Source organism: Chiloscyllium plagiosum, chromosome 10, assembly GCF_004010195.1.
Source record: "Chiloscyllium plagiosum isolate BGI_BamShark_2017 chromosome 10, ASM401019v2, whole genome shotgun sequence".
Lineage (NCBI taxonomy): Eukaryota > Metazoa > Chordata > Chondrichthyes > Orectolobiformes > Hemiscylliidae > Chiloscyllium > Chiloscyllium plagiosum.
Genome location: NC_057719.1, coordinates 46,001,045 through 46,012,068, shown reverse-complemented (window position 1 = coordinate 46,012,068; position 11,024 = coordinate 46,001,045). Strand labels below are relative to the sequence as shown.

At 41.5% G+C, this 11,024-nt stretch overlaps 1 pseudogene; it reads left to right on the top strand.

The window, feature by feature from the left end:
• Positions 1–4,065: 4,065 nt before the first annotated feature.
• Positions 4,066–4,666, top strand: LOC122553930 (annotated as a pseudogene).
• The last annotated feature ends 6,358 nt before the right edge of the window (positions 4,667–11,024 follow it).

Genomic DNA, 11,024 nt, shown 5'->3' with positions numbered 1-11,024 from the left:
GGTCTCCTTCCTATCGGAAAGATGTTGTGAAACTTGAAAGGGTTCTGAAAAGATTTACAAGGATGTTGCCAGGGTTGGAGGATTTGAGCCATAGGGAGAGGCTGAACAGGCTGGGGCTGTTTTCCCTGGAGCGTTGGAGGCTGAGGGGTGACCTTATAGAGGTTTACAAAATTATGAGGGTAAATAGGCAAAGTCTTTTCCCTGGGGTCAGGGAGTCCAGAACTAGAGGGCATAGGTTTAGAGTGAGAGGGGAAAGATATAAAAGTTGCCTAAGGGGCAACATTTTCATGGAGAAGGTAGTACGTGTATGGAATGAGCTGCCAGAGGAAGTGGTGGAGGCTGGTACAATTGCAACATTTAAGAGGCATTTAGATGGGTATATGAATAGGAAGGTTTTGGAGGGATATGGGCCGGGTGCTGGGAGGTGGGACTACATTGCGTTGGGATATCTGGTCGGCATGGACAGATTGGACCGAAGGGTCTGTTTCCATGCTGTACATCTCTATGACTCTATACCTACACTTGTAATGATGCTGACTATGTAAATATGTCACAATGCAATTACTGCCTCCTGTAGGCAGAGATGTCAAAGTACAATCATGATCAAGAAAGTGTTGTTACAGCACATCAACTCTATATAATAAATTCCCGTTATAAGTGGGACTTGGTATGAGTTATGATAAGAGCAGCAGTGTATTGGACAGCCTCAAATTCACATTGGGTAGAATGTGTGAATCTGCCTAACAGGTATTGAAATAATCATCAGTGATAATGAAAGCGGCTGCTCTTTCAGCAGCTGATGGTCTGAGACAGATGCAGAGATGGGAAATTTTGCAGAAGTGGAAATAGGCAGTCTTTGTGGTGAAAGAATTGAATAGAATTAACTTTATTGTCACATACTCAAAGGTGTACAGTGAAAAGTTTATAAGTTGCCATTTGCAATGCCATCTTAGGTACAGGGATACCGAGATTCAGCTTCTTCAGCTACAAAACTGAGAAAAATAAAGAAATTAAAAATGTCAGCATTGCAGAAACAGAAGCTCAGAACAACAGTCTTCTAACCCAGATCATGCTGGCAGAAGGTCTGGGGTTGAAAGCTTAGCTCAGGATCAAGTATGATGGCAAAGCTGCAGTCTGTTTCAGACTCTGACAGGGGTCAGTGAGGGTGGGATTCATTAGTGTTTAGGAAACACAGTTATGTTGTTAACTGTAGGTAATCACTTGGTACAAGTGTGAGATTGATGTCATACAATGCCATACAGGCACATATCCAGCTACTTAGACCATAACACATGAGAGTAGAAATTGCTCCAGTAAGCTGAATATTTTAATTGTTTGGCCAAGTGGTATTTTTTGAGTTAGCTTCCCAGTAGCCACCTCGGTCCACATTGACTTTTCTCATGCAATCTTTCACTGTTCACCTCATTCATTAAGTAACTGGACACTTTGATGCCATCTTGTGGAATTATATGGCAGGAGAGGCTGACAACTGCTGGCACTTTTTGATATGTCACCACACTAGCACAGACGAAACCCTTCCTGCACATCACTTCAGAGACTGTACGCCACGAACTGCTCTTCACACTGTGATCCTGCACCGTTATCCACAAGGAAATAGCTCAGAAAAGAATACTTGGTACACTAAGAGGAAGCTACAGGTGCTAGTGCACTGGGTGGTGGAGAGAAGGACAGTGCTGTATCCTGCTGACTGACAAAGGAGGCAACATCTCCAGACCCAGCCAGACTACACCGAGATATCAGCCAGGTCAGTACGGTGTCCTAGGTGAAATGCAATGCATCACAGTGCAGGAAGGAGGTGGATGATCTCTGCTATTGCTCAGTTATATCACCAAAGCTGAATGAAGCTCTCACTATTACATATATCATGTCACCCACCTCATCCTCCCAAATACTAACCTTGTCCTGATTTCTCCTACTCACTCAATAAGGAGCCCTCACCAGCATCTACCTCCATTCCTGTATCACCATTAACTACTTGTTCATCCACTTCAATTGTACTCAGTTCCCCCCTTTATCTCATTGCAGGAAAAATGAGATCCTCCCCTGAATCGATGGCCAAAGAATACCCTGATTGACCTACCTGTAACACCCAGGCTGGTTGTGATTGACCTGTAGGACTAACCATGGCCAAATCACTGGACACAGGTTCATGGACTCTGATAGGACCAAGTACCTGGTTGGAGAAAGTGAGGTCTGCAGATGCTGGAGATCAAAGTTGAAACTTTATTGCTGGAACAGCACAGCAGGTCAGGCAGCATCCAGGGAACAGGAGATTCGACGTTTCGGGCACAGGCCCTTCTTCAGGAATGAGCAGAGAGTGTTCAGCAGGAGAAGATAAAAGGTAGGGAGGAGGGACTTGGAGGAGGGGCGTTGGAAATGTGATAGGTGGAAAGAGGTCAAGGTGAGGGTGATAGGTCGGGGTAGGGTGGAGGCGGAGAGGTCAAGAAGAAGACTGCAGGTCAGGAAGGCGGTGCCGGGCTGGAGGGATCCGGCTGAGACAAGGTGGGGGGAGGGGGGATGAAGAAACTGGTGAGGTCCAAGTTCATCCCCTGCGGTTGGAGGGTTCCCAGTCGGAAGATAAGACGCTCCTCCTCCGGCCGTCGGGTTGTTGTGGTTTGGCGGTGGATGAGTCCAATGACCTGCATATCCTCGGTGGAGTGGGAGGGGGAGTTGAAATGCTGTGGTAACGAGTCTGCTTCAGAATGTGGCTGAAGAGCTTCTGTGCAGAGGAGATGACCTGGGGTGTGCAGTGAGAGAGGGACTCACTGAAATCTTTGTAGAGAGAGGCAGAGAGCTTCTTCAAGGAAGGCGTACCTGGTTGACCATGTACCTGATTGATCATGGCCAACCCCTTGAACTCGAATTGGATGAGTCCCTTGACTGACCATAATTGCTCTTCAGCGGACCAAGGACTGGTGTCCTTTGACTTTCAGACATGGCCATTTGTTTGAAGCACATGCAATGAGTTCGTCCCATCTTGTGCTACTGGCACATGCTGTTGATATTGACATAGCATGGTGTTATTCAGGAGCATATCCACTTCCTTGATGAAGTTAAAAATCACACAACACCAGGTTATAGTCCAACAGGTTTATTTGAAAGCACTAGCTTTTGGAGCACTGCTCCTTCATCAGGTGGAGTATAAGATCGTAAGACACAGAATTTATAGAAAAAGTTTACAGTGTGATGTAACTGAAATTATATATTGAAAAAGACCTAGACTGTTTGTTAACATAGAAGAATACAGCGCAGTACAGGCCCTTTGGCCCTCGATGTTGCGCCGATCCAAGCCCACCTAACCTATACTAACCCACTATCCTCCATATACCTATCCAATGCCCGCTTAAATGCCCATAAAGAGGGAGAGTCCACCACTGCTACTGGCAGGGCATTCCATGAACTTACGACTCGCTGAGTGAAGAACCTACCCCTAACTTCAGTCCTATATCTACCCCCCCTTAATTTAAAGCTATGCCCCCTTGTAATACCCGACTCCATACGCGGGAAAAGGTTCTCATCTTTTAAGTCTCTCATTTTTTAGAATGGGTATGTTGGTTTCAGTTCTTTCGTATGTAAATCCCAGAACTTTTTTAAAGTTACATTCTCAAGTGAACTTTAACAATAGGTGCCATGTTGGTCTTGATAATGCATTGAAGGTGTGAGGTGCCCTGTGCGAGACTGTGCTCCAATGTTCAGACTGATTCTAATCTAAAAAATGGATTTACAGAATCTTACATGGATTCATGAGGTTTTTGAGCAAAATAAAATCTAATTCTGCAAATACAAATTCACCCCACAAATTTATATTTGAGTGCACGTGGGTGTGTGTGTGTGTGTGCGGGTATGAGTGTCTTGAGAGAGTGTGCGTATGTGTGTGAGTGTGAGTATAAAGGGGTATAAGTCTGTGAGAGGGTGCAGGCACGCATGTGAGTGTGGGAGTGTATATGTGAGCGTGGGAGTGTATATGTGAGCATATGAGAGAGGGAATGCATGAGTGTATGGAGTATGTGTGTTTGTCTCAAGTGAACTTTAACAATTGGTGTCATGTCGGCCCTAGCTTATCCATTCATAATCCTAGTTATTTGAGGTATTATTATAACTAGCTCCATTTGCTTACGACAAAGAGACCTAAAATCCCTCATTGCTTATTCTTCAGTAAGCCATATGGGACTAGTTACAGGAGCTATCCTAATACAAACGCCATGAAGCTTCACAGGAGCTATCACCTTAATAATTGCACATGGATTAATCTCATCAGCCCTATTCTGCCTAGCAACCACCAATTATGAATGAATCAATGGCCGAACATTACTATTAGCTTGAGGAATTCAAATTGCCTTACCCCTCATAGCAACCTGATGATTCTTGACCAACATAGCATTACCACCCACACCTAATCTTATAGGAGAATTATTTATTATCCCCTCCTTATTTAATTGATGCAATTGAACTATTATCCCTATAGGCCTAGGAATATTAATTACTGCTTCCTATTCACTTTACATATTCTAATAGCTCAACGTGGCCCCATCTCCAGCCACATTCTTTCCTCACCCCATCCCACACACAAGAACATCGACTCCTTACTCTCCGTCTTTTACCAATACTACTTCTAATTCTAAAACCAGAACTCATCCTAGGATGAATATTATGTATTTATAATCTAATCAAAATATTAGATTGTGGTTCTAAAAATAAAAGTTAAAATCTATTTAATTACTAAGAGGGGTCTGGGGACACAAAGAACTGCTAATGTTTTTCTCATAGTTCAAATCCATGACTAACTCAGCTCTTGAAAGATAATAGCAAGCTATTGGTCTTAGGAACCAAACACCCTTGTTGCAACTCCAAGCAAGAGCTATGAACACCACCTTTAATTCATCATTCCTTTTAATTCTTCTTATCCTACCATTCCCATTAATCTCATCTTTATTACACAAAAAACTTCATCATAATTGAGCCTCCCTATACATAAAAAACAGCCGTAAAATACTCCTTCTTCATTAATTGAATTCCCTTATTCATCTTCTTAGATCAAGGGTTATAATCAATCCGAACAAACTGAAATTGAATAAACATCGGACCTTCGATATTAACATAATTTTTAAATTCGACCTTTACTCAACCATCTTTACACCAGTAGCTCTATATGTTACCTGGGCAAAGGTGAGGACTGCAGATGCTGGAAATCAGAGTCTAGATTAGAGTGGTGTTGGAAAAGCACAGCAGGTCAGGCAGCATCTGAGGAGCAGGAAAATCGACGTTTTGGGCAAAAGCCCTTCATCAGGAATGAAGGTACCTGGCCCATCCTAGAATTTGCTTTGTTATATACATTCTGTTTGTTTAAATACCTGTTATTATTCCTCTTCTCCATAATTATCTTAGTAACAGCCAACAACATATTTCAACTATTCATCGGTTGAGAAGGAATTGGCATTATATTCTTCTTATCAATCGGTTGATGATACAGCCAAACAGATGCCAACATAGCTACCCTACATGCCATAATCTATAATCAAGTAGGGGAGTGTACGTGTGTCTGTCTCAGGTGAACTTTAACAATTGGTGTCATATCGGCCCAGACACACAGACACTCCTATAGACCCATACACTCACACATACACACCCATACTCACACATGCACCCTCTCATAGACTTATACCCCTTTACACTCACACACACATACACACTCTGTCACAGACATTCATAACCCCGCCCCCCCCCCCACCAAACACACATACACATATAGGTTTGTGCGGTGAATTTGTACTTTCAGAATTATATTTTATTTTGCTCAAAAACTGCATGAATCCATGTAAGATTCTGTAAATCCCTTTTTCAGATTAGAATCTGTCTGACCATTTTGGCACAGACAGTCTCACACAGGGAAGCTCACACCTTCACTGCATTATCTGGGCCAACATGACACCAATTGCTAAAGTTCACTTGAGAATGTAACTTTTAAAAAGTTCTAGAATTTACATATGAAAGAATTGAACCCAACATGTTCATTCTAAAAGATTAGAGACTTAACAAACAATCCAGGTCTTTTTCAATATATAATTTCAGTTACACCACACTGTAAACTTTTGCTATAAATTCTATGTCTTACAATCTTATACTCCACAACCAGCTAATTAAGGAGCAGCGCTCGGAAAGCTAGTGCTTCCAAATAAACCTGTTGGACTATAACCTGGTGTTGTGTGATTTTTAACTTTGTACATCCCAGCTCCTCCAAGTCATGACTCCCTTGATGAAGGAAGTGGTGAGCTGCTGCTGTCAGATACCCACTCTGACTTTCATGTCAGAAACTGGTACCATCTAATTTCTTGAGGAAGGAGACATTGGTAACTATACAAAAATGAGGTGGATTGGGATATTATTGAGATGCCAGTGTTTGGCAATAAGGTAATTGATTCTAAATAACTCCGGGACTCCATGTAATCACTGCTCATTAGTGATATTCTGATTTTGCCATTTCCACCTTCAGAGGAATATGGGAAAGAAATTTTCTTAATGTTAATATTTTGACATTTTTCATTTTCACTACACTTTCCATCATTTTTGGCCATTTCAACACTGCTCAAAGTTGCAGAAACATTTGCTTACTGATTTCAAAAGGGAACTGGATGCAGTTACAAATGCATGGACATTGTGATTAAGGGGATGAACCTGACGATATTTCTCTAAAAAGAACCTGCATTAGGAATCATGTGCCCGACGACTTGTTCTATGCTGCAATGACTATATAATGTCTGCAATTGAAACCAGTCTGTTTACATTTGAGATGACTGTCAGCGAATGTCACCATACAGGTCAGAAATTGGAAGAGGCCATAGCTCCTTGAGTGACTTCAGTGGTAAAAATGAAGAAGCAGAAACAGGAGCTCTCACAAAATTGGACATTAATTGTTTGAAAATATGACAAGAAATTGAAAGCTGACTAACTGGCACCTCACCTCCCTTCACAATCAACATCTAGTGGCAGCAATGTGTATTATCTACAAGATACACTGCAGAAATTCACCAAGGTTCTTCAGACAAGCATCTTCCAAACAATAGATTCCCATCCTGACTTGGAAATATATCACTGTTCCTTCAGAGTTGCTGGGACAAAACCCTGGAAACCCCTCTGTAACAGCATTGTGGAGGAAATATGACTTCTATAGTCATACAGCATAGAAACAGACCCTTCGGTCCAACCGACCATGTCCCCAAACTAAACTAGTCCCACTTGTCTGAGGTTGGCCCATATACCTCTAAATCTTTCCTATCCATGTGCTTACCTAAATGTATTTTAAATGTTGTAACTGCACCTGCATTCATCACTTCCTCTGACAGTTCATTCCACACACAAACCACTGTCTGTATAAAAAAGTTGACCCTCACGTCTTTTTAAAACTTTCTTCCCTCACCTTAAAAATGTCCCCTAGTTTTGAATTTACCCACCCAAGGAAACAAAGACCCTTGCAATTCACCTTATCTATGCCCCTCATGATTTTATAAACCTCTATAAGGTCATCCCTCAACCATCTATGCTCCAGTGAAAATGTCCCAGCCTAGTTTTACAATTGAAACCCTCCACTCCCAGCAACATCCTTGTAAATCTTTTCTGAACCCTCTGCAATTCAATAATATCATTCCTGTGGCAAAGTGACCAGAACTACACACAGTACTCCAGAAGAGGCCTCACTAATGTCCTGTACAGCCTCAACATGACATTCCAACTGCTATACTCAAAGATTTAAGCAATGAAGGCAAGCCTGCTAAACACCTTCTGAACCACCCTGTCTACCTGTGGCAAAGTCTGAGCAAATAATGTGAACAAATATTTTTGGATTGGTTGGCATTGTCCACTTGGGACATAAACTAGGATCTTTGCTCTTTGATTACTTTGGTACAAGTGCTAGAGGAATTGTATTGGAGTTTGTTGTTATCCCAAATTATGAAACATGGCAAATTGTGAGGAAGAATGTAAATGGCTACTGAAGGACATGGACAATTCAACAGATTGTCAAGTTGATGCAGTTAAAGAAAATGTTGCTGAATTTCTGCATTTTGAGTATTGCATAAACTTCTAGGTACTTCATCTGGGGAAGGATAGTAGAATCACAGAAAGGACACAGCAAAGATTCATTAGAAAAAAAGGTTATAATTATAAAGAAATTGGAACCAATTATTGTGAGAATGTAAATCCATGTGGTGTCCCATATTACTCCTGCACTATAGTCCTCTAGCCACATGGAGAGCTCAATGATGTTCCAGCATTTTGAGTCTCACGTGTGACTAATTATGAGAACCAGAAGACAAAATAATGCTTAAGAGCAGTGGAGTTTATTTCATTAAAATAGGGAAGTGTGATCTGGTAGAGGTTTCAAAATTATCTAAGATACTGCAAGGGTGACTGACGAAAGATTGTTAGCACTTTGTAAATCTGTAACAATGGAAGTACCGGTTGGGTTATCATCAAGAGAACAAACAAGCGGAAGAAATCGGTTGATTTGATTATTGGAATATACAGTGCCATCAGCTGCCCTGGGCCCACAGTCTGGAATTACTTTCCGAGGTTACTGCTTTCCCCTTATCCTTCTGAAAATCTACCTCCTTAAGAAAGATCTAGTCACTCTTACAAATGCCTCCTTTATTTCCATGTTGATTTGTATCTGATTACGCTTTTGCTGTGAAGCACCTTGGGCTGTTTTTCAACATTATCAGTGCTATATAAATGTCACTTGTTCAGTCAATGTAATAAATTTCCATTTTAGCTCAATTTGAAAGTCGGTTATAAAGAGCTTGCCTCTCAATGACTTCAACTCATGATTAGCATTTCCAGATTAACATTAGCTTACACATATAACCTTCATGCTCTTTTGCCATCCATTCATCAGCTAAAATACAACTAAGCACTTCATTAGCTGTATTGACTTCAGTCTTCTTGTCAAAAATCCAGCTAATTGTCCAGTTCAGAACAGAGCACAGAAATCACTGCAAACAAAGTTATTTAAAATTATATTTATTCAATCAGCAAGGAGACTGCATGGCTCATAAAGTCGAATGAATTATTATACAGATGTCTTCATGAGCAGAACTTCATACTCAACAATTTCCTTTGACATATTCTGTTTATATGATCTATATATCCAGATTCATATATTAGAAATTTTAAAAGGTTACTTTTGTCTGAGTTCATGAATATAGGCACAGAATTATTTTTGGTCATGCTTGCTGAAAACTAGCATGAGTGTGTTATGTTTCAATCTAGCTTCCAGGATATTATTACATTCGAGGGAAATATGATCCATATTTCACACACAAGAAATTTCAGTTATTCATTATCTTTCTTAATACCTGCTGTGCCTATAGGATCCTACAGTGTGGAAGGAGGCCATTCAATCCATCAAGTCTGCACTGACCCTCTGAAATGCATCCAACCCAGATCCAGTCCCCCTATTGTAATCTGACATTTCCCATGGACAATCCACCTAGCCTGCATATCTTTTGACTGTGGGAAGAAACTGGAGCACTTGGAGGAAACCCACACAGTCATGGGGAGAATGTACAAACTCCAGTCACCCGAGGCTAGAATCGAGTGGCCTAATTCTGTATCTATGCATGTGCACTTTATGGCTGCTGCTCTGGACCCAAGTTCTTCTTTTCCCTTTTGTCTGCTCTTTGACCCTTCCCACCAGGCTGTACTTTGCACTGCTTGATCCCAGTAAAAGCCCCATTATGGTGATGCGACCCTTAACCACCAAGTCACATCAGTCCTTCCCATTATTCCTTTGGTGTTTTCTTCAAGAACTTTGTTTCAGTTATCTTTGTGTTCCCTTTAAATGCTTTGTTGCCAATGACACGATATTTCCCACACACATAGGGTTTTATTCTCAACATTTTCCTTACACAGCATCTCCATCCATGCCCCGAGACCTGCCCTTCTGTCAATGTGAAACCTTTACATCCATGTCATCTCAGATATTTGGTATGAAAATGCTTCATTTTTGTTTTGAAAATTGGTTCATTTTGGTGAGCATACTTGAATCTGAATTTTTTTGCAGTAGTAACTGAAAGGATATTAGGATAATTTTTAAGACACTTCTTGGAAACCCCATGGCTTAAGCTAATTCCTGAAGCATCTTTCCTGGAAGACACGTTCTTGGGTTTCCGGCTATGCTTTGGCTAGTATTTGGAATTCAATTGGGGTATAACCTATGCAGCTCTTTCTCTGGCTTTTGAGAAAACCCTTTTGAAGATCTTTCCATTACGAAAGAGATAGTGCTAGAAAAGTTAAAAAGTCTTAAAATTGATAAATCTCCTGGCCCCGATGGGATACACCCTAGAGTTCTGAGAGAGATGGCTGAGGAAATAGCAGAGGCATTGGTTGAGATCTTTCAAGAGTCACTGGAGTCAGGAAAGGTCCCGGATGATTGGAAGATGTCTGTTGTAACCCCCTTGTTCAAGAAAGGATCAAGGCAAAAGATGGAAAATTATAGGCCAATCAGCTTAACCTCGGTTGTTGGTAAAATTCTAGAATCCATCATTAAGGATGAGGTTTCTAAATTCTTGGAAGAGCAGAGTCTGTTAGAACAAGTCAACAAGGATTTAGTAAAGCGAGGTCATGCCTGAAAAACCTGTTGGAATTTTTTGAAGAGGTAACAAGTAGGTTAGACCAGGGAAACCCAGTGGATGTGGTCTATCTAGACTTTCAAAAGGCCTTTGATAAGGTGCCACACGGGAGGCTGCTGAGCAAGGTGAGGGCCCATGGTGTTCGAGGTGAGCTGCTGGGATGGATTGAGGATTGGCTGTCTAACAGAAGGCAGAGAGTTGGGATAAAAGGTTCTTTTTCAGAATGGCAGCCGGTGACGAGCGGTGTCCCGCAGGGTTCGGTGCTGGGGCCACAGCTGTTCGCATTATATATTAATAATTTGGATGAGGGAACCGGGGGCATTCTAGCGAAGATTGTCGATGATACGAAGTGAGGTGGACAGGCAGGTAGTACGGAGGAAG